Below are 24,539 nucleotides of genomic sequence, written 5' to 3'. Positions count from 1 at the left end.
ATAAATTGAACTAGGATACAACTGGAACACTTCTTTGTTGCACGCTGACAAAGAACAATTTGATTAAACAGTAAATCCTTTACAGCCTCACTTAGAACCATTTTTCTGAGATTTACTTTTTATACAGAAATTCCAGTAACATATTTCCTGTTATTCTTGGCATTTGTGCTGTGTCTAAGATTAGACAATGGTAACATTGACACCTCAAAATACTAAATCTTTATATCATTTGGTTCCAAAATACACTAATGAAAAATTTTCAATCAATGCAGTATAGCATTCTAAACAAGGGAAAGACACTGCTGTTGTAAAAATTCAGAAAAATTATTACATGTCTACATGTCCTGCATCTAATATAATCATTGAAGGATTAAAGAAAATCTTTGTTAGGCTTTAGTAGAATTTTTTGTTGGGGAAAATATGAAGGTTACTCATCGTTTTATGTGATTAATGTGGGAAATAACAGCAAAGAAATATGTAAGATGATATTGAGAAATTTGGCAGTGGTAACCCAAATGGCTTAAGGGCTGGATAAGTTTTTAAAGTGAACACCATTTCTTCATTAAAATTAAGCAATAAATCGACCAAATATAACAAATATTAATAAACAAAGTGACTGTTTTACCAAATATTTGAATCATGTTCATTTTACAACTTTCAACTCCTTCCATTTCTTTAGTGGCAGATGTCCTATTAGACAGTGGGAATCTTATAAGTTACCATTCACTCTTTATTGAATAATCTCTCTCACACACATTTTCTTTAGGTTCTATTTCCTTTGAATAGTAATTTAAAAAATTAGTTGAATGCATCACTTCTCTTTTATTAGGTAGAGTTAAGTTCAATACCACCCTTACCCAGTCTTGTTAAGTACTTTGTTATGACAAAGATTTGGTTTTACTGTGGGCCATATCACATTTCCTGTGTTTGAGGTGCAATAGTATATATCTTACTGTAACACACAAAAAACCTATGACATAAGCATAAAACTTGCCTTGAGTCCTAATATTATAATGGGACTTAAATATATTTCAGTAGTCTTAATACTATCTTATATCTGAACAAGATTGAAGAGATTATAAAATACATTAATATTCTATATTTCAGCTAGCTCAATATATACAAAGCAAAAATCTCAGGATAAATTTAGATATGTAATATAACAGCAAAATACAAGTAACAACATCAACAAGCTCCAAGGTATGCAAAATCTTGATATGATTCTAAAATTCTGGAAAGGTGAAAATGTAAACAAAAAAATTCATGAATGGCTTATGACTTTTGAATTTGATATATAGTCAGTTGCCTTTTTAAATATACAGAATCATACCTTTAGAATAAATTCTGTTTTCCTGTTGGGCATCAAAATTGGAAAGGAAGAAGTACAACTCTCATTGTTTGCAGATGATATGATACTATAGGTCAAAAACCCTGAAAAATTTACAGCAAAACTACTAGAGCTAATAAATGAGTACCGCAAAGTGGCAGATTACAAGATCACCACTCAAAAATCTCACACCCTATATAAAATTAACTCAAAATGGATCAAAGATCTGAACATTATATCTAAGACCATAAAACTTTTAGAAAAAAAAAGTAGGGAAATATCTTATAAATCTTATAATAGAGGCGGTTTCTTAGACCTTACACCTAAAGTGCAAGCTTTGAAGAAAGAAATAATAAACAGGAACTCCTCAAAATCAAACACTTCTGTGCATCAAAGAACTTCATCAAGGAAGTAAAAAGACAGCCTACACAATGGGAGACAATATTTGGAAATGAGATATAAGATGAAGGTCTAATATCCAGAATATATAAAGAGATTATTCAACTCAATAACAAAATGACAGACAATGTAATTACAAAATGGGCAAAAGACATGAACAGACAATTCTCAGAAGAGGAAATACAAATGGCCAAAAGACACATGAAAAGATGGTTAACTTCCCTGGCTATCAGGAAAATGCAAATCAAAACCACAATAAGATATCATATTGCACCCACCACAATGACCATTAGCAATAAAACAGAAAACGACAAGTGCTGGAGAGAATGTGGAGAAAGAGGCACACTTATCCACTGTTGGTGGGAATGTCAAATGTACAACTGCCATGGAAGGCAATTTGGTGGTTCCTCAGGAAGCTAAGTGTAGAATTGTCATACGACCTGGCAATACCATTGTAACTATCTACTAAGAGGACATGAGGGCAAGGACACAAACGAACAATTCACACCAATGTTTATAACAGCGTTATTTGCAATTGCCAAGAGATGGCAACAGCCAAAACGTCCATCAACAGAAAAGGGGGTAAACAAGCTGTGGTGTATACATACAATGGAATATTATGCAACTGTAAGACAGAATAAAGTTATGAAGTATGTAACAACATGGATGGACCTTAAGGACATTATGCTGAATGAGATTAGCAGGAAACAAAAGGACAAATACTGTATAGTTTCACTGATATGAACTGACATTAGTGAATGAACTTGGAGAATTTCAGTTGGTAGCAGAGACCATCAAGAGATAGATATAGGGTAGATGTTGGGTAATTGGAGTCAAAGGGATACAGATTGTGCAACAGGACTGATTGTAAAAATTCAGAAATGGACAGCACAATACTATCTAACTGTAATACAATAATGTTAGAACACTGAATGAAGCTGAATGTGAGAATGACAGAGGGAGGAGGGCTGGGGGCACAAATGAAATTAGAAGGGAAGAGAGACAGATGGTATAATCTAGGAATACCTAGAGTGTATAATGATAGTGACTAAATGTACAAATTTAAAAATGTTCTTAAGTAAGGAAGAACAAAGGAATGTCAATAATGCAGGGTGTTGAAAATAGATAGTAATTCATATTTTGAAACTTTAACTTATGTGTGAGACTAAAGCAAAAATGTTTATTTAGTACAAAATTTAGTTTTTGACTAGTGCATTTCCTAATGTAACTTATGTGAACAGCTTAATTGAATACCATAGTACATGGAACCTTGAGTAGGGCATGAAATTTTGTAGGTTTTTCCATAGAGATATCCCGATAAATCCAACAGTGATTTGAACAGTAAATAAAAAAAGAGTTTGCAAAGTCCCCTTGGGGGAATGGTGACAAAGGGGGAAAATTCAACTTCTCCAAGTGGAGAATTCTTGATATTTTCACAAGTAGTGTGGACAACCAAAGCAATAGGCTGAGCCTCCAATATTGGGATTCGTTCATATGAAACTTAACCCCACAAAGGATAGGCTAAGCGTACTTAAAATTAGGCCTAAGTGTCGCCCCCAAGAGAACCTCTTTGGTTGCTCAAGTGTGGCCTCTCTCTTTCAGCCAACATGACAAGCAAACTCACTGTCCTCCCCCTCTCTACATGGGGCATGACTGCCAGGGGTGTGGACCTTCCTGGCAATGTGGGACGGAAATCCTAGAATGAGCTGGGACTCAGCATCAAGGGATTGAGAAAACCTTCCCAACCAAAAGGTGGAAGAGTGAAATGAGACAAAATAAAGTGTCATTGGCCAAGAGATTCCAAGCAGAGTCAAGAGGTTATCCTGGAGGTTATTCTTACACATTAAGTAGATATCACCTTGTTATTCAAGATGTAATGGAGAGACTGGAGGGAACTGCCTGAAAATGTAGAGCTGTGTTCCAGGAGCCATATTTTTGAGGATGATTGTATAATGATATAGCTTTTACAGTGTGACTGTGTGGTTGTGAAAGCCTTGTGTCTGGTACTCCTTTTATCTACCTTATTGAAAGACAAGTAAAACATCTGGATTAAAAATAAATAAATAATAGGGGGAACAAATGTTAAAATAAATTTAGTAGATTGAAATGTTAGTGATTAATGAAAGTGAAGGGCAAGGGGTATGGTATGTATGATTTTTTTCAGTTTTCTTTTTATTTCTTTTTCTGAATTAATGCAAATGTTCTAAGACACAACCATGATGATGAATATATAGCTATGTGATGATATTGTGATTTATTGATTATATATTAGGAATGGAATGATCATATGGTAAGAATGCTTGTGCTTGTATGTTGTTATGTTTAGTAAATAAAGAAAGAGATAAAGAAATGAAAGGCAATGCAATAAGAAAGGAGGTTGTAAAACTCTCTCTCTTTACAGTTTACATGATCCTAAACATAGCAAATCCTGAAAAATCAACAACAGAGTTCCTAGAGCTAATAAGTGAATTCAGCAAAGTCATGGGGTAAAAGAACAACTTGTAAAAATCAGTGGTGTTTCTATATACTAATAATGAACAATCTGGAGAGGAAATCAAGAAAAATGCCATGTACAATTGCCTCTACAAGAATTAGATATCTACAAATTAATTTAACTAAAAAAACTACAAAATATTTCTGAAAGAAATTAAAGATCTATAGAAACGGAAGGACATTTCAAGTTCATGTATTGAAAAAATAAATGCTGTTAAAATGTCAGTTCTATCCAAGGTGATATAAAGATTCAATGCAGTTCCAATAAAAATTCCCAGAGACTTCTTTGCAGAAATGGAAAAGGAATCATTAAATTTATTTGGTCAGGTAAGTAGCACTGAATACCAAAGCCATCTTGAAAAAGAGAAAGTAGGAAAATTCACATTTCCTTATTTTAAATTTTATTACAAAGTAGCATAGTTAAAACAGTGTGGTGCAGACACAAGGATAGACAAATAGACCACTGAAATTGAGTTTAAATTTCAGAAATAAATGCACATATCTTTGGCCAATTCATTTTCAACAAGGGTGCCATTTCCATGCAACTAGGAAAGAACAGTCCCTTCAAGAAATGGTGCTGGGAGAAGTGGACAGTCATATGCAAAAGAATGAAGATGGACCCCTTCCTCACACTCTATATAAAAATAAGTATAAAATAGATCAAAGATCTAAATATAAGGACCAGAACTATAAAATTTCTAGAAGAAAAATGTAAGGAAACTTCTTAAGGACCTTATATAAGGCAGTCATTTCTTAAACTTTAAATGAGAAGTAAAAGCAACAGATGAAAAAAATAAACGAGACTGAATCAAAATTAAAAATTTTGTAAATCTAAGGATGTAATATAAGGAAATTTAAATACTTAAGAAATAGGAGAAAATATTTGGAGACCACATATATGATATGGGTTTACTATCCAGAATATGTAAAGAATGCCTACAATTACATAACAAAAAGACAAACAACCCAATTTAAAATTGGGAAAAGGCTTGAATAGGTATTTCTCCAAAGAAGATCTATAAATGACTAATAAATACAGGAACAGATGCTTAATGTCATTAGCCACAAGAGAAATGCAAATGAAACCACAACAAGACCATTTCACACTTACTAGAATGGCTAACACTAAAAATGCATTGGACAGGATGTGAAGAAATAGGAATCCTCATACTCTGTTGGTGGGAATGTAACATGGTATAGCCACTGTGGGAGACATTTTGGCAATTCTTCAGAAAGTTAAGTATAAAATTACCATTTGACTCAGCCATCCCAATTCTTTGTATATAATCCAAAGAATTGAAAGCAGAGGCTTGAACAGATATTTATACATCAATGTTCATGGCAATATTATTCACAATTGTAAAAGATTCCTCACCCAAGTGTTTATTAACAGAATAGGCTAAACAAAATGTGGTATATACATACAAAAAGCATTTAGTCATATAATACAATGAAGCTCTGATGCATGCTACAACAGGGATGAACTTTGGAGACATGCTGAGTGCAATGATCCAGACACAAAAAGACAAAATAGTGTTTGATGTTACTAATAAGAAATAAACAGAATATGCTATTCTTTGTCAGAAATGAGCAAACAGGTTAATAGGTATTGGGTGGAGGAGGTGAATGGGGAGTTAAAGTTTAATGGAGTTTCTGTTTGGAGTGACAGAAAAATTTTGGCAATGAATGATGATGATCGGAGGCACAACTTTGCGAATGTAAGTGAAACCCCTGAATACTATTTTTGAAAAGGGATGGAAAGGGAAACTTTAGGTTGCCTATAAGTTACCACACACAAAAACACTCATAGTGGAGAGGTGGATGAAAGAGTAGGGAGCCCCAGGACTCAGTCCTAACATCATAATAACAATTGAACAGAAAGGAACTGTTGGGAACAACGATTTTGAAGCTCTGGAGGCCAGAAGAACATTTTACAACATCCAGGGGATAGTGGGCCAAAGAAGCTGATAAATTTAGTAAAGAACAGTAAATTGCTTTCAGCATGAGCTAGCTACCACTCCCATTCTCTACTCTCATGGCAGGCTGCAGTAGGGTCCATCCCCTGGCTAGTTCACTGTTGAAGGAAAGGGACATAAAAATCATCTCCCCCAAGATTAGGGGTTGGCAAAGCCATTCAGTAATCCCAAGAATTGATAAGCAACTTTGGATTCCTGTTGTCCTGGCTAAGAAGGTGGCCTGTGGGTCAAACCACCCTGGACAGAGGCAACAGTGACCATTTTTTTCAATCTGCCACAAACAAATGCCTTGGAGGAGACTTAAAGACATTATACTTCCTCAGATCTGTGGGAGACAGTTGAAGGGCTGTATTTTGCTAGGCAGGCCAAGAAAGCTCAACTTTGGGGAGCCATGGATAAAGCTTTTGGTGCACTTTCTTTCACCCTACGCAGGGCATTTTGGAGCCAGTCTTGACCTCCTTCAGGGGTCCTTGGTCTTGTTTTGGCTAGGAAAGTCCTCTTTGGCATGAAGCTCCACCCAGAATTTGCCTTTCAAGTGAAAGCAATTTGTGACAACAAAAAAATAGTATAGGCACAACAGAGACAGAGAGTCTGGGGCAAAGACATACTACCCTTGAACACCGGGGATGGGGAGGATTAACTTCTGGGAAATGGAGGGTAAACAAATAGAGGAACTCCAAAACAACTAAGAAGCAAGAACTCAGGCTGAGATACAGGATCTGAAAGAAAAGCTCTGCAATATGCATTCAAGTTAGGAAGACTTTCCTGATAGAAGGCTAAAATTCAAGAAAAATCAGTCTTAACACCAGCTGCATTCAAAATCAAGAAATAGACATCTCAAGAACTAAATCCCAGAGTTAGTATCTTCAAATATTAAAATGTACAGTGTAGAACAAAAGAGTACAAGACAAACAAAAAATACGTAGTGATTGCCAACCCAAAGGATGAGGATAAATAATCAGAAAACACCAACAACAATGACCAAAATGTGGACATACAGAACATGGTCTTTAAAAAATGATCTTAAAAATGTTCAAAGAGATGAAGGAAAATACAGGGAAAGAACTAAAGGATATCAGGAAAACAATGAAGAGCAATATGAGAATGCTAGTAAGCAGATAGATATTTTAAAAAAGGAATCAAACAACTCTGGGAGTTGAAAACGACAAACTTTAATGAAAAATTCCCAAGTGGGTTTCTGGAACAGATAGGAGCTGGAAGGAGAAGGAACCAATGTACTTGAAGATAAGACTCAACCTGAAATGAGTCAGGTTGAGAAGCAGAAGGAAAAATAATTATATAAAGGGAAAATTGCCTAAGATGCCTCTAAGACACCATGAAATAATGATGGTGGCATTGTGGGAGTTCCAGATGAGAAGGGAGAAAGGGGTAGAAAGCATATTCAGAGAAATAATGACAGAAAATATCCCAAACTTAGCAAAAAACATGAATATGTACATCCAAGAAGCCCAGAGAACACCAAACAGGACAAACATGAAGAAAAATGCACCTCATCATACACTGATCACACCATCAAATACAAAAGACAAGGAGAGAGTTCTGAAAGCTTCAAGAGAAAAGCAACGTGTTATGTAAAAGGAAGTCCCAGTTAGATTGAGTATTGATTTCTCAGAAGAAACCATGGAGGAAAGAAGGCAGTGGTTTGAAATACTTAAAATACTGAAAGAAAACAACAGCCAACAAAGAAATTAATGTGGTGAGACTTTCTTTAAAAAATAAGGGAGAGATTAAGACATTTCCAGTTAAACAAAAGCTGAGGGAATTCATCACCACTAGATCTGCCCTACAAGAAAGGAAGTTCTTTAGACTGAATGGAAAGGACAATAGACAGTGGTTCAAAGCAGAGTAAACAGATAAAGACCTGTGGGAAAAGCAACCATTTGGGTAATTATAAACACTGGTATTATTGTGGTGTATGTTTGGTATATAACTGCATTTCTTACTTTCTACAGGTGCTAAAATGCCAATGCATGAAAAGAAATGATAAATCTATGGATTTGAATTACAACGTACAGATATAAGTGGTAGTAAGTATAAAAATAATGTGGGGGGGGCAGATGTGTCTAGGAAAAGGATATGTGTACACAATTATAGTTAATTTAGCTTCAAATCAAATATGATTGCTATATATTCAGGATGTGAAACTTTAACTCCATGCTCACAACAAGAAAATAAATGAAAAAAAAATATCCAGATAGAAAACAGTAAGAATTGAGAGACAAAATAGTTATGACATATAAATCCTAAATTGAAAACTGGCTGAAAAAACTTCTATATTAGTAGTGATTTTAAATATAAATGGATTAAATTCTTCAGTCACAAGGAAGAGATTGGCAGATTGGATAAAAAAAGAACAACCCAACTCTATGGTTTCTGCAAAGATACAAGTACATTACAAGTGAAAGAATGGAATAAAAATATACTGGGCAAGTAGTAACCGAAAGAGAGCTGGCATAGCTATACTGATATGAGATGAAATAGACTTCATGACAACAAAATTTATGAAAGACAAAGATTGTCCTTCATATACTGATAAAGGGTCAATTTAACAAAATGTTGTAACACTTATAAATATACATGCAATAACAATAGAGCTCCAAACTATAAGAAGCAAATACTGACAGATTTGAAAGGAAAAATTGACAGTTCTACATTAATAGGAGACATTAAAACATCACTTTCATGATGGATAAAACACCTAGTAAGAAAATTAATAAGGGAATACAAGACTTGTATGATTCTGTAAACCAACTAGACCTAACAGGCATAGATAGAGCCCTTCACCAAACAAAAATAGAACACATGTTCTTCTGAGTGCACATGGATCATTCTCCAAGATAGATCATATGTCAGGTCACAAAAATGTCTCAATAAATTCAAAAATATTGAAATCATGCAATGGATATTCTCCAACCACAATGTACTGTAGGTAGAAAAAATAACAAAGAGAGAAATGGAAAATTCACAAATATGTGAAAATTAAAGAACATACTCTTAAACAACCAATGAGGTAAATAGGAAATCACAAGTGAAATTTGAAAATATCTTAGATGAATGAAAATGAAAATACAACACATGAAAACTTATGGGATGGAGCAAAGGCAAAAGTATAGTTCTTAAATGTTTACTTTCAGAAAAAGAAAGACTTCAAATCATTGTCCTAACCATAAAGTTATAAGAACTAGAAAAAGAAAACTAAATACTGAGCATAGAGAAAGAAATAGCAAAGATTAGAGTAGGGATAAATAGATCAGACAACAAAAATCAATAGAGATGCCTGATGTCAATGCGACACCACCAAACCTCACCCAGAGTCAGACATGTAATCAGCTGGAGCAGCAGTGGTAGCATCAGTACAGCCATGGTGCCAGGAACAGTGACCCAGAGCGAGGGCGAAGTGTGGGGAGATGCTGGCTGCATGGACTGATGACAGCACGAGAGGGCGGCCCTGGTTGCAGAGGCTGAGGAACTGAGAGACAGAGGACTGGAGTCTAACATGGAAATGTAGAGCCTACAGTAGTGCATGGATGTGATGGGGACTAGGAAGTAAGCCAAGCTGCATTTCCTGAACATGCTACCTTCACTAGCTCAGTCCCTTGGCCTGTGACTCACCCCACACCCCAAGAACCTGAATCCTGTCATCTGCCCCACTCTCCACACTGCAAGCACCCCTGCCCAACCAACGCCCAGTACACATACCTGTCCCACATCCCCACTCCAAGTGCAGCCCAACCTTCCTTCCTTGCATCCTTCCTGAGCACTAGTTCCCTTCCCTGCTCCCTTCAGGCTGTTGCCAGCTTATAAAGGCTGTAGGTGCATACCTTCATACCCAGGCTACACCCCCCATTCCCACCCATAGTGTCACACAGCCTCACCTCACCCATCCTAAGCTCTGTGCATCAGTTTACGGCACTCCTAGACCCGCACATACATGCTCAGCCCCCAGTCATGCACCTCAGCTCTGGGAACATCAGTTTAAGATTCCTAGACTCTTGAATGTGCACAGCCCTCAGTCACACTTTCCAACTCTGAGAAAGCAGTGAGTGACCTGTGCAACTGTGTCACATCGCTCCCAGTCCATGAAGACTTAATGTCAACTTGCTGCCACAACTCTGTGCATGCACACAAAGGGCCATGCCTTAGACCAGCACACACCGAGGTTACACCCCCCTGACCAGTGCACCCACACAGCTACATCTTCCCTGCCACTGGGCACCCATATTCACAAGCACCAGCACAACATCCCCAATCTGTGCCTCTACCTGTGCTACAATGCATCATAGCACTGTCGTGCCCCACCCCATACCCTGCATCCTGCTACACATCCACTCCATAAACACAAGGCTTTAGACTATTGAAGGAAATCAACTCTCAAAATAAATCAATTGAGATATCTACATGTGATGAAAACAGCAGAATATCACTAAGCATATCACAGTGCAGACAGATATAGCCCAGCCTAATGACTAAATTAAAATACCAGAGGAGACAGAGACATGGAAAAACTAATCAAAGATATTCATATAACTCTACTTAATAAAATAAATGGGATGCCTAATGACATAAAGGGAATCAAGAAGACAGTAGAAGAGCATAAAGAGGAATTTGAAAGAATAAATAGAAAAATAGAAATATCACAGGGATTACTCTGTTGACCAAATTAAAAACATACTAGAGGCACACAGCACAAGATTTGAAGAGATATAAGAAAGAATAAATGATACAGAGGACAGGATAACTGATTTCAAACATTCAAAGCAGCAAATGGTGAAAAAGATGGGAAAAAATGAATTAGATCTCAGGGAAATGATAGACAAAATAAAGTGCACAGATAAAAGAATCATTTGTGTCATGGAAAGAGAAGAGAGGAATAAAGGTCTAGGAAGAGTAGTTGAGGATCTAATGGGGGAAAACTTCCCATCCCTTATAAAGAACATAAATATACAAGTCGAAGAAGCCCAATGCACTCCAAACAGAATACACTGAAATAGGCCTCATACACATACTAATTAGTCTGCCAAATGTTGAGGAGAAGTAGAAAATCCTGAAAGCAGAAAGAGAAAAACGATCTACCACATACAAGGGAAATCACATAAGACTGAGTTCAGACTATTCAACTGGCACCATGGAGGCGAGAAGGCAGTGGTATGATATATTTAAAACCCTGAAAGGGAAAGACTTCCAGCCAAGAACTCTGTACATGGACAAATTGTCCTTCAAAACTGAGAGAGATTAAAATTTTCATAAAAAATCCTGAAAGAATTTGTCAACAGCAGACTGGCCCTACAAGAAACACTGAAGGGAGCTCTGACAGTTGAATAAAAAAGACAGGAGAGGGAGGTCTGGAGGATGGCATAGAATTGAACAGTACCAGTAAGGGTAACTTAAAGGATAAAAAGAGAAAGAGGGAAAAGAATATATATTTCTGACAAAATAAAAAAGATAAGATGGTGGATTGAGGAAATAATTTTTCAGTAATAAATTTGAATGTTAATGGACTAAACTTACCAATTAAAAGATACACATTGACAGAATGTATTAAGAAATATAACCCAGCTGTATGCTGTTTACAAGAGACCCATCTTAGACACAAGGGCACATATAGATTGAAAGTGAAAGGATGGAAAAAATTTTCCATGCAAGTCATAACCAAAAGAAAGCAGGAGTAGCTATATTACTCAGAAAAAATATATAGACTTTAAATGTAAAGACATCATAAGAGACAAAGAATGAAACTGTATATTAATTAAAGGAACAATTCATCAAGAAGATATAACAATCATAAGTGTATATGCTCCCAATCAAGGAGCTCCAAAGTATATGAGAGAGACATTGGCAAAAGTGAAGGGAGCAATAGATGTTTCAACAATGATAGTAGGAGACTTCAATACACCACTCTCCTCTATAGATAGAACAACCAGACAGAAGATCAACAAGGAAATAGAGAAGTTAAATAACTTGATGAATGTATTAGACCTAACAGATATATATAGGTCATTGTACCCCAAAACACGAGGATACACATTCTTCTATAGTGCTCATGAAACATTCTCCAGGATAGATTGTAAGCTGGGGCAAAAAAACAGGTCTTTATGAAATTAAAAGCATTGAAATTATTCAAAGCACTTTCTCTGACAACAATTGAATGAAGCTGGATGTCAATAATGGCCAAGAGTGAGAACATTCAGAAATATACAGAGATTAAGTAACAGACTCTTAAATAACCAGTGGGTCAAAGAAGAAATTGCTAGAGAAATCAGTAGCTATCTGGAGATGACTGAAAATGAGAATGCAACTCATCAGAACTTATGGGATGTAGCAAAAGCTGTGCTGAAGAGGGAAATTTATTGCCCTAAGTACTTATATTAAAAAAAGAAGAGCAAAAATCAAGGATTTAGCTGCTCACCTGGAGGAACCTGAGAAAGAAGAACAAACTAACTGCAAAGCAAATAGAAGGAGAGAAATAACAAAGATTTAAGCAGAGTTAAATGAGTGGGAGAACAAATGAATGATAGAAAGAATCAATAAAACCAGAACTTGGTTCTTTGAGAGAATCAACAAAATTGATGGGCCACTAGCAAGACTGACAAAGAAGAAAAGAGAGAGGATGCAAATAAATAAAATCAGAAAGGAGAAAGGGTGCATTACCACAGACCCTGAAGAAATAAAAAAAATCATAAGAGGATACTATGAACAACTATATGCAGCAAACTAGCAACGTAGATGAAATGGATAAATTCCTGGAAACATACAAACAAGCTACACTGACTCAGGGGAAATGGAAGACCTCAACAAACCAATTACAAGTAAAGAGATTCAATCAGTCATCAAAAATCTCCCTATAAAGAAAAGTCCAGGGCCAGATGGCTTCAAAGGGGAATTTTAGCAAACATCCTAAAAAACTAACACGAATCCTGCTCAAAGTCTTCCAAAAATTGTGGAAAAAGGAACACTACCTAACTCATTTTATGAAGCTAATATCATTTTAATTCCAAAATCAGGTAAAGATGCTATAAGAAAAGAAAACTACAGGCCAATCTCCCCAATGAACATAGATCCAAAAATTCTCAACAAAACATTAGCAAATTGAATCTAGCAACATATTAAAAGAATTATACACCATGACCAAGTGGGGTTTATACCAGGAATGAAAGGATGGTTCAACACAAGAAAATCAATTAATGTAATACAGCACATTAACAAGTTGAAAAGGAAAAATCACATGATCATCTCAATTGATGCTGAAAAAGCATTCGACAAAATTCAACATCCTTTTCTCATAAAAAAACTCCAAAAGATAGGAATCAAAGGTAACTACCTGAATATAATAAAGGGAATATATGTAAAATTGATAGCCAGCATCATACTCAATGGAGACAGACTGAAAGCTTTCCCCCTAAGATCAGAAAGGAGACAAGGATGCCCACTGTCACCACTATTATTCAATGTTGTGCTAGAAGTTCTAGCTACAGTAGTGAGGCAGGACAAAGAAATAAAAGGTATCCAAATTGGAAAGGAAGAAGTAAAATTTTCATTATTTGCAGATGACATGATATTATACTTGGAAGAAATCTAAGAAATCTAGAGCAAAGTTGCTTGAGCTAATAAACAAATTCAGCAAGGTGGTGGGATATAAAATTAATGTACAAAAATCAGTAACATTTCTATACACAAGCAAGTACCAAACTGAGGAGTTACTTAAGGAAAAAATTCCATTCAAAATAGCAACTAAAAGAATCAAGTACTTAGGAATGAACTTAACTAGGGATGTAAAGGACTTGTAAACAGAAAACTACATAATATTGCTAAAAGAAATCAAAGAAGATCTAAATAGTGGGAAAGACATTTCCTGCTTATGGATAGGAAGGTTAAATATAGTTAAAATGTCAATTCTACCCAAATTAATCTACAGATTAAACACAGTACCAATCAAAACTCCAACAACCTACTTTGAAGACTTGGAAAAGCTAGTTACTAAATCCATCTGGAAGGAAAAGGGACCCTGAATAGCTAAAAACATCCTGAAAAAGAAGAACAAAGTGGGAGGACCAACACTCTCTGACTTTAATGCCTATTATAAAGCCACAGTGGTCAAAAGAGCACAGTACTAGCACAAAGGTGGAAACATTGACCAATGTAAGTGAATTCAAGAGTGCAGAAATTGACCATCAAATCTACGGCCAACTGATTTTTTTTTACATGGGCAGGCACCAGAAATCGAACCCGTGTCTTCGGCATGGCAGGCAAGAACTCTGCCTGTGAGCCACCATGGCCCCCCATGGTCAACTGATTTTTGACTAGGCCTCCAAATCCTCTGAACTGGGACATAATAGTCTTTTCAATACATGGGCATAGAAGAACTGGGTATCAATAGCCAAAAGAAGGAAAGAGGACCCCTATCTTACCCCTATACAAAAATAACTCAAAGTGGATCAAACACCTAAATGTAAGAGCTAGCACCATACAGCTTCTAGAATAAAATGTAGGGAAACATCTTCATGGTTTAGTAATAGGAGACAGCTTTCTAAACTTTACAGCCAAAGCACAAGCAATAAAAGAAAAAAAAGATAGATGGGAACTCCTCAAAATCAAATGCTTCTGCACATCAAAAGACTTTGTCAAAAAGGTGAAGAGGCAGCCAAGTCATTGGAGAAAATATTTAGAAATCACATATCAGAATAAGGTTTATATTCTGTATACACAAAGAAATCATACAACCCAGCAACAAAATTACAAACAACCCAGTTAAAAAAATGGGCTAAACATATGAATACGCATTTTTCTGAAGAGAAAATACAGATGGCTCAAAAGCACATGAAGAGATGTGCATCTTCATTGGCTATAAGATAAATGCAGATCAAGACTGCAATGAGCTACCACCTCACATGTATAAGAATGGCTGCTATTAAACAAACAGGAAACTATAAATGCTGGAGAGAATGTGGAGAAACTTGGACACATGCACTGCTGATGAGAATGTATAATGTTGCACCATGACAGAAGACTGTTTGGCGGTTCTTTAGGAAACTAAATATCGAGTTCCCCTATGACCCAGTAATACCACTACGCAGTATATGCCCGGAAGAGCTGAAAGCATTGACACAAATAGTCATTTGCACACTGATGTTCATAGCAGCATTATTTACAATCACCAAATGATGGAAATAAAGCAACTTCCCATCAACAGATGAGTGGATTAACAAAATGTGATATATACATATGATGGAATATTATGCAGCAGTAAGATGAAATGACATCCTGAAGCACATGACAAGATGGATTAGCCTTGAGGATACAATGCTGAGTGAAATAAGGCAGACACAAAAGGATAGATACTATACAATTCTACTTTTATGACTATGGTAAATGTATCTGAAGGATGAACTGACTGAGCAGTAGATTGGTGAATGATGGTGTATGCTTTGGAACAAATATTGTACTATTACAGTAAAGAGATGAAGTTGTGAAGCAAGCAATGATGTGAGTGAACACATGAACATGTGGGACATTTGTTGAGGCAAAAGCCAGAAACAAAAAAAAAACAATAGTAATTTAGAAAATGCTTATAAGAAAACATGGGCCCAGATTATAAGATTGTAAATTTTTATAGCAGACACATTTAGTCCGCAGTGGTAATTATTACTTCTGGGTTTCAAGAGGCTGATATATATATATATATATATATATATATATATATATATACACACACACATATATATATAACCTGATATTTAGCTATAAGAATGAAGATGATTAGGTTGGGGTTATAGTAATTCAGAAAACAGGGGTAAGGAAGACAATGTCTGTGTTTTAGTAGCACACATACTCTTTGAGACCAAAGGAAGAAAGTATTATATTTGGTCTGGAACCAAAATTTACTGTAGCACACAATCTAACTCAACCTATCTGTATAGCTCATTTGAAAAAGTGAAACACAGGGAGGACAGAATAAGAATGAGGGCCTTTAATCCTGTATAGCCTAATGTAATGCCTGGATACATCCTAGAGTATATTAAGTAGATAATCAGAAAGTATTGGAAAAGTCCCTTGAGGGATGGGAGAAAAATATGGAACTATTCAACTTTACTATCAGGAAATCCTCTAATACTGTGTCAAACTTTAGGGACACCCAAATTAATAGGCCATGCCCTTGATCTTGAGGCTTACTCTTGTTAAATTTATGTAGGTAGTAGAGAAGCTCAGCCTACCTATAGGTATGCCTATTTAGGCTGAGATTGATGCTAATCAAAGTAAGAAGAAAAAACTAAAAGCTAAGAGTAGGGATTCCTTTTTACTTACATGTTTGGAAAACTTCTAAGTTATTCTGTTAGGTACTCTAAAAGTAAATATCTGAATTTCTACTTCCATTCATGTTCATTCAGTGAGGACTTTATTCTATAGAATCAGTGGTCTGAAAAATCTTAAAATGTAGGAAAAATTAACTTTTGCCAATACTTCAAAAGCCAGTTCTCACAGTTACAACATTTAAGCCCCTTATAAACTATCAATAAGCACAGGAAATGAATGTTTTTTTTCCCTTCTTGAAAGAGAAAAGTGGGGTATTCTTTTGAGGTTTGCTTTTCAACTTTTCAGAACATCAAGAGCAAGAGCAACTCAAATTAGAAGGAAAGAAACAGTTTCTTCTCACTCTGCTTCCAGCTATCTCCTGAAGAAAACAGTACTTTGATGCACCTATGAGCCAGTCACCCCAAGAACCAAAGTGTCCTTTGCATTGAAACAATATGAAATGTCAATGGTTATCTAGTAAATTCCAACTATGTTAAATGCATTTTAAGAAAATATGTGCTAACTGGAAAATTATACAATGCAATTACAAATAAAAATAGATATATTGATCATTTGTTTTAGGAATGAAAATGTCTTCTTAATCATTTTCATTTAAAGATATAGATTTAATGTTTAATTCCAGGCTGAGGTTTATTTGTCTGGCTCTTATAAAAGACATGAAAGTTAAAACTCTTATTTGGATTTTAATATACAGAACCAAATTTCAAATTTTCCATATCAGGCCTAAATATTAAAACAGCTTTTTAATAATGAAAATATGTAATAAACAAATCATCTTTAGCATGAAAGCATTTTGATTTTACTTTCCCTGCATATTTAAATAATGACCTTTTTAGAGTTATCCAAGCCCTCTGTCAAATTCTTTACTTTCCACTTTTTAATACAAATGATTTCCATAAAGATTATAAATGAATCTTACCTGACTCTGAAATCTAATATGTTTTATGGCTGGAAACTAAAAATTCACCTATCTGGGACTTAAGTGAATATGAATCCTGAATCATTAAATTGATATCTCTTTTAGTCTCCAGTATTTTAGAGTAGCTAGAAGTAAAAACCTAAAATTGTGAAATTGTAAACCATGTCAAAGTCTGAAATATGTTCTATAACTAATTGTGGTGCTGTGCTTTGAAATGTGTAGCTTTTTTGTATGTATGTTATTGTTCACGATAAAAGAAGGAAAAGAAAGTTGATTGTGAAAAGTATTTAAGCCCTCTGGCTTCCTATATTCTGGAGCAGCTAGAAGGAGAAATATGAGAGGATTGTATGGTAGCCCATGACAAACTCTGGGATCTATCCTGTAACCACTTTTTGAAGAGTGCTTTGAAAACTATTGCTTTGCTTTGTATATATGGTATAATATACAATAAAAAAGTTATAAAATTATAATTTAAAAACTGTAATCATAAAAAGTTCACCTATCTGGGTTTAATAAAGGAAGTTTTTTCAATTTAAATATACATTGCATTTATTAAGCTTGCATGATAATTTCAGCATTATTCATGGGTTCTTTAAATTACCTTCCTGCTGTATCCAGGATACAATCAAATTTCATTTTGAACAACTGAGTTAAGTGATGGATATACAAGACACAGATTTGACCCCTGCCTTCATGGAGCATAGAATCTACTACGTAAATTCTCAAAGAAATATATAGCTACAAACTTCTTAGCAACTGTAAAAACTGTTCAAAAACTGTGATAAAGACTATAAAGGAACAATACATAGTGCAATGATAATATAACAATATAATTTAATTTGGCATGTGTATTTTTACCTCTTTTAAGCATTTAGGTTGAAATCTATAGGATTAGTGAGTATATTTGCATGATAATTGGGGAGATGAAATGGATAATATGTGTGTGAAGCAAAGTGAGAGAAGGCTAGAATGGTATGAGATGTAATTGTAAAAGCTGACAGGGGTCAGAGAATTCAGGGCCTTCTATCCCCTGCAAAAATTTTTGGACTTTATTATGGAAGCAAGAGAAAATCATTGACTGGTAGTAAAATTGTATTTTAAAAAAAGCCTCTTTAGCTGCAATATAGAGAATGGAATAGAAGTAAGAAGAGGAGATTCAAGGAGAATATTTAAGAGACGATTGCAGTAGGTATGTGATTATACCAGGAACCGTTGATTTTTTACTTAAGCTAGATTGTATGATGTGTGAATAAAACTATTTAAAAATGAACAGAGAGACACAAGTGCTGGAGAAAATGTGGAGAAAGAGATGTACCTATTCACTGTTGGTAGGGAAGCTGAGTGGTGCAACCCCTCCAGAAGGCGGTGTTGTGGTCCCACCAGAAGCTGAGGATGGGGTTGCTATATAATCCTGAAACCCGGTTGTTAGTTATACACCAGGAGGAATTGTTTGAACACAAAGGGACATTTGAACACTTGTTTTTATGGGGGCAGTGCTCAGGATTTTCAGTGGGTGGAGGTGGCCTAAGGGTACATTGACTGAGGATTGGAAGGAGGAACTTTGATGTATACATACCAGGGACTACTGAGAGGCTGCAAGAAGGAATGAAGTTGTGAGGCATGCTACTAGGTGAATGAACCTTGAGGAGAGCGTGTTGAATCAAATGTCAGAAACAAAAAGACAAATATTATCATGCCTCACTCATATGGACTAACTACAATACACAAACTTGAAGAACTGAAGTCGAGAGCATGGGCTATCAGGTTACGGCCTATTGTAAAGGGTCCTAGATTGTAAGCTCTTACAGAAGTCACATTTATTCCAGGTTGTAACTGTTATTTCTAAATTCTGAGATGCTAAACTATTTGTATATAACTTAGTTGTTCCCTGGAACTTCGGGTATTTGTATGACACCTGAGACACAGAGTTTGAACTCTGAATCTATGAAAACCAGCATTATCTCATACAGCAACTATTAAAACAGTTGAAAAAGTGATCAGACTTCAATTAGAGATATGAATGAAGGTGATCTGGATAGGACTAAGGTAAATCAGAATACAGGGTAAAGGATGATATGGCCTATATTTTAAAGCTTCAACTTTTGTGTGAGACCAAAGGAAGAGATATTTATTTGGTGCAAATTTATATTTTTGGCAGCACATTATCAACTTTAACTTGTATGGTCAATTTATTTGAACATCATAATTACATGGAATTTTGAATAAGGAATGAGGTCTAGTTGGTTGGTACAGGTTAGAGTGATGCCCCAATATATCCCAGAGTAATTTGGGCAGAGAATTGAAAAGAATTTGCAAAGCACCCTTGAGGGACTGGGGAAAAGGAGGAAATATTAAACTTTCCTGTCTAGGGAATTCCTGATATTCTCACAAGCTTTGATGACAATCAGTTTAATAGGCTGAGCCCTCAGTCTTGGGGCTTGCCCCTATAAAACTTATTCCTGCAAAGAAGAAGCTAAGTTTACTTATAATTATGCCTAAAAATCACCCCAAGAGAACAACTTTTGTGGCTCACATGTGACTTCTCTCTATAAGCAAACTCTACAGGTAAAATCACTACTGTCTGCCTGCATGGGGTATGATTCCCAGGGGTATAAATTTCCCTGGCAACGTGGGACATGACTGCCAGGGTTGAGCTAGGACCTTGCATCATGGGATTGAGAAAACCTTCTTGACCAAAAGGGGTAAGGAGAGAAATGAGACAAAATAATTTTCAGTGGCTGACAGATTTCAAACAGAGTCAAGATGTTATCCTGGAAGTTATTCTTATGCATTATATAGATATCCCTTTTCAGTTTGGGTTTTAGAGTGGCAAGAGGGAAGTACCTGAAATTGTTGAACTTTATTCCAGTAGCTTTGATTCTTGAAGATTGTACAACAAAATAGCTTTTACAGTGTGATTGTGTGATTGTGTGATTGTGAAAATCCTGTGGCTGATGATTCTTTTATAGAGACTATGGAGAGATGAGCAAAAAGTTAAAGACAAAAGTAAATAAATAATAGTAGGGATAAAGGATAAATAAATATTGGATAGGGTGCTATACTAGTAGCCAATGAGAGGGAGACTTAAGGGGTATGGGATGTATGGGGTTTTTCTTCTTTCTTTTTATTTCTTTTTCTGGAGTGATGCAAATGTTCTAAAAAATGATCATGGTGATGAATACACAACTATGTGATGATATTGTGAACCACTGATTGTATACTTTGGATGGATTGTATGGTGTGTAAAGATAGAATAAAAATTTTTTTTAAAAGAAACTATTGCAAGAGTCTAGGTAAGACAATTGTCACCATGACTGGGGTGGAGGCAATGAAGACAAAGACAAATGGAGGCATTCAAAATATCTTCAGGAAGTACCATCAACTAGACTTAGTGATTGATTAGTTAAAGGTGGTAAAGTATATGGAAGTGCCATGAATGATGTCTATATTTCACATGGGCAACTCTGTGGGTGGTTATACTATTATTATCAATATAGGGGTTACTGGAGGAAGAACGGGTTTTAGGAGAATATCACAAGTTCAGCTTTAGGCAGGTTAACTTGAGATGCCTATGAAGAATACACACAAATATGTCAATTAAGCAGATTGGTCTGTGGATCTGGAACCCAGAGAAAAGAGATTAGGGCTGGAGAGTAAACATGTGAGTCTGCAATAAAAATGATAATTGAAGTCAAGAGAGTGAGTGTGGAGCAAGATTAGAAAGACAGCCTGAAGAACATTTAAATTTCAGGCAAATAAGGGATACAAAACAAAAAAAGACTGGGCATTTTCCACAGATATAAATTGAAAATTAGGAGAATGTGGTAATCCAGAAACCAGTGGAAGAATTATTCAGAATAGGGAGCAGTTAGTTATTTAAAATGCTGTTAAACTATTAAGTAAGATGAAAATTAAGAGGCGTTCTTAGAATTTAGTAAAATGGTGATCACTGGTAACTTAATGACAGTTGGTTGGGTGACCTTACGAGGTAGAATCCAGAATGGACTGGGTTGAAAAGTGATTAGAGTAAAGATGTTAAGAGAAAAAATATCCAGGCTTCACACTGTCAGAGAAAGGAGTTAAAAATATGAAAAGGGAGAAAACTAGAATGAATCCTGTCATATTGCATTGCAATTGGAGTTATCAATGGGAACTCACGGTTTTTTACAAATAGACAGGTAGATAGGTAGGTAGATAGATAAATTAATATGGATACAAATGTGCTTATATATATGTGTGTATGTTTATCCCTAGCCATGTTTACAGTAAGGGCCTGGGAACAGCAACACCCCAACATAACGAATACACCCAGTGCGCATAACTTTCCACTGAAAGGAACCAGACTCCTTTGAGAAATGGTTGATTCCAGGACTGGGACAGGGGAAGCACAATGTGAAACTGGAACACCTTATTGTGCCAGAAAGTAAGGAAGTGCTCAAAGAATGATGAAGAGATATCAAAGAAGCATAAGTCAGCTTGAAGGAGCTACCACTGGCCAAAACAAAACAGTTTGAACAGTAAATTGAATAGAAATAATAAAATATAGTCTACAGAACAAAATGGGAAACCATGAATTGCACAAATATAGTTAAATGAATACATTGAAAGTCTGATGAGTAATGGAATGATTACATAGCTTCAAAGTAATTTCCTACAAAACAATTACAAGTGGGGAGAGTGAGAGTAACTTTTCAGGAGAGACTGGAAGATACCACCTTAATCAAAGTTAAGCTCACCAGACACAATGTTGTGGGACACCATGACAATAACACAGAGTTAATTTTCTGATAATCTTCTCAAAGATGGATAATTTTGATCTAATTATGAGGCAACAGCCGAAAACTTCAAATTAAGTGGCATTTTACAAAATAACTGGCATGTAAAGTAAAAATATTTTATTTCATGTTAAAGTCATGCAAGTCAAGGAATGACTGAGACAGCGCTTCAGACAGAAGGAGACTAAAATAACTTGGCAGTCAAAATGAAATGCTGTTTTTGAACAAGCTCCTCTTGCTCTTAGCGACATTGCTGGGTATTGATCAAACATGAACAAGGTCTGAGAATTAGATGGTAGTAATTTATCCATGTTAATTTACTGATTTTGAAGGTTGTACTGTGATTATGTAGAATAAAGTCCTTGTGTGTAAGAATTACACAAGAAGGGATTGGGGTGAATGGATCAAAAGCTTATTCTTAAATGTTTCTGGGAAAAATTCTTTATACTGTAATGACAAATTTTTTTTATAAGCTTGTGATTGTTTCAAAATGAAAAAACAAAGGATAACTGGAAGGTAAGAAAGTAGAGAAGTGAAGTTAAATCATGAAAGAGGATAGATAATTACCTAGTTCGAGGGGTAGGTGAGATTCAAGAAAAACCTTATTTTTAGGTGGGGGAGACAAGATTATGCTTAAAAGCTTCTGAGAAAGATCAAGTAGAAACTTTGGAGCTAAACTTATAGGCGAGAAAAAGTAGGAGAGGGATGGGATTCAGATCACATGTGGAAAGACTAGCTTTTGACAGGACACTTCCTGCACTGTAACAGGAAGAAGAAAAAGGATAGAACCAGACACAATTTGATTTCAGATTCAATGTCAGGAAATTGAAGAATTCTCATGTGATGGTTATTTTGTCTGTGAAGCAGGAGACAAGGACATCTTTTAAAAACAAATGGACAGAGGGGAAGTTGGAAGTTTGAGAAAAGTAGACAAATTCTAAAAAACATAACTGTGGAGGATGGTAAAATGAGGTAACCCAAGGAATATAGTAGTAGTATTGTTGAGCAGTGTTGCAGGCCCAGGTGAAATTGGTCATAAACTTTTCTTAGTAACAAACAACCTAAAGTGTGTGGTTTTTATCCAAAAGGGTTTGTCTGATATTTGACTTTACTCTTTGAATTTTGCCAGGGAGGCTCAAGAGGGCAAAGTATTTTCGGACATTTGAAAGAAAGTGAAATGATAAACCATTTGAATTGAAACTTGAGAGAAACAAGTTTTTCTGTATTCTTCCTTAAAGGAACTTCTATATATAAATGTATATAGGAGTTTCTTTTTTGCCAATTGATTTATTTTATTTTATTTTATAGCATACATACAAAGCACAGAAAGAAAATCTCTGGGATAGATCCCAGAATTTGTCATGGGCAATCATACCATCATTTCAGATTTTTCCTTCTAGCTGTTCCACAGCATTGGAGGCTAGAATGAATAAATATTTTTTTATCATCACAATCGACCTTTTTTCTGTGCAAAATAACATATAAAATAAAGCAATAAATTTCAAAACCTCAGTGCAACAATTCATTTTAGAACAGATTTCAGAATTTGGTATGAGTCATAATTCCACAATGTTAAGTTTTTACTTCTAGCTGACCTATAGTACTGGAGACTAAAAAAAAAACATCAATATAATGATTCAATAATCATACTCATTCGTTAAACCCTACCTCCTCTGTACAATTCCACCATCATCTTTGGTCTTTCTCCCACTCTTTAGTGGTGTTTGGCCTATGCCCACTTAAAATTTTTCATGTTGGAGGGGGCTATCAATAATACGGGGTAGGGAGATGGAACCATCTGATGTTCTGGACAGGCTGGCCCCTCTAGATTTCAGGACTTGTCTGGTTCAGGGACCCATCTGGAAATTGTAAAATTATATTACCTTTTGCTGTTGGAAAAAAAACACTGAAACTCTAATAGAAAACTTCCAAGTTGTCAGAATAAATCCAAAGTTGAATATTCTCCAAGCTGAAAATCTTAACTGTCCAGATAAATTGAAAAATGTTCTCTAGTTTGATCATCATTTGAAACCATCCATCAGAGCTTTAAGAGCTGGCACATAATTATAGATTTTAGGCTGAAAAGATCCTACTTGTTCAGTGTCAGTAGAAATGAGTTAATGATATATATTCTGGAATCAAAAGACAGTTATTCCACGATGCCTAAAATCCCAACAACTAAGGCATTATGCCATTACAATTCATGACAAACATGAGCTCTACTTTTATATGTTTTATTTATTGAGGTTCTGAAGAAGATTTAACTGGAAGTTTCTGTTACTAAAATATCAAGTTCAGTGTAGCGGTTTTCTAAAAAATTT

General features: G+C 35.5%; 1 protein-coding gene across 1 annotated transcript in view; it reads right to left on the bottom strand.

The window, feature by feature from the left end:
• The window catches only part of TENM1 (teneurin transmembrane protein 1), a 1,173,786-nt gene that overhangs the window by 263,946 nt on the left and 885,301 nt on the right, over nt 1-24,539 (bottom strand). The window lies entirely within an intron of this gene.

This window comes from Tamandua tetradactyla, chromosome X, assembly GCF_023851605.1.
Source record: "Tamandua tetradactyla isolate mTamTet1 chromosome X, mTamTet1.pri, whole genome shotgun sequence".
NCBI lineage: Eukaryota > Metazoa > Chordata > Mammalia > Pilosa > Myrmecophagidae > Tamandua > Tamandua tetradactyla.
This window is presented reverse-complemented; position numbering and strand designations above follow the sequence as displayed.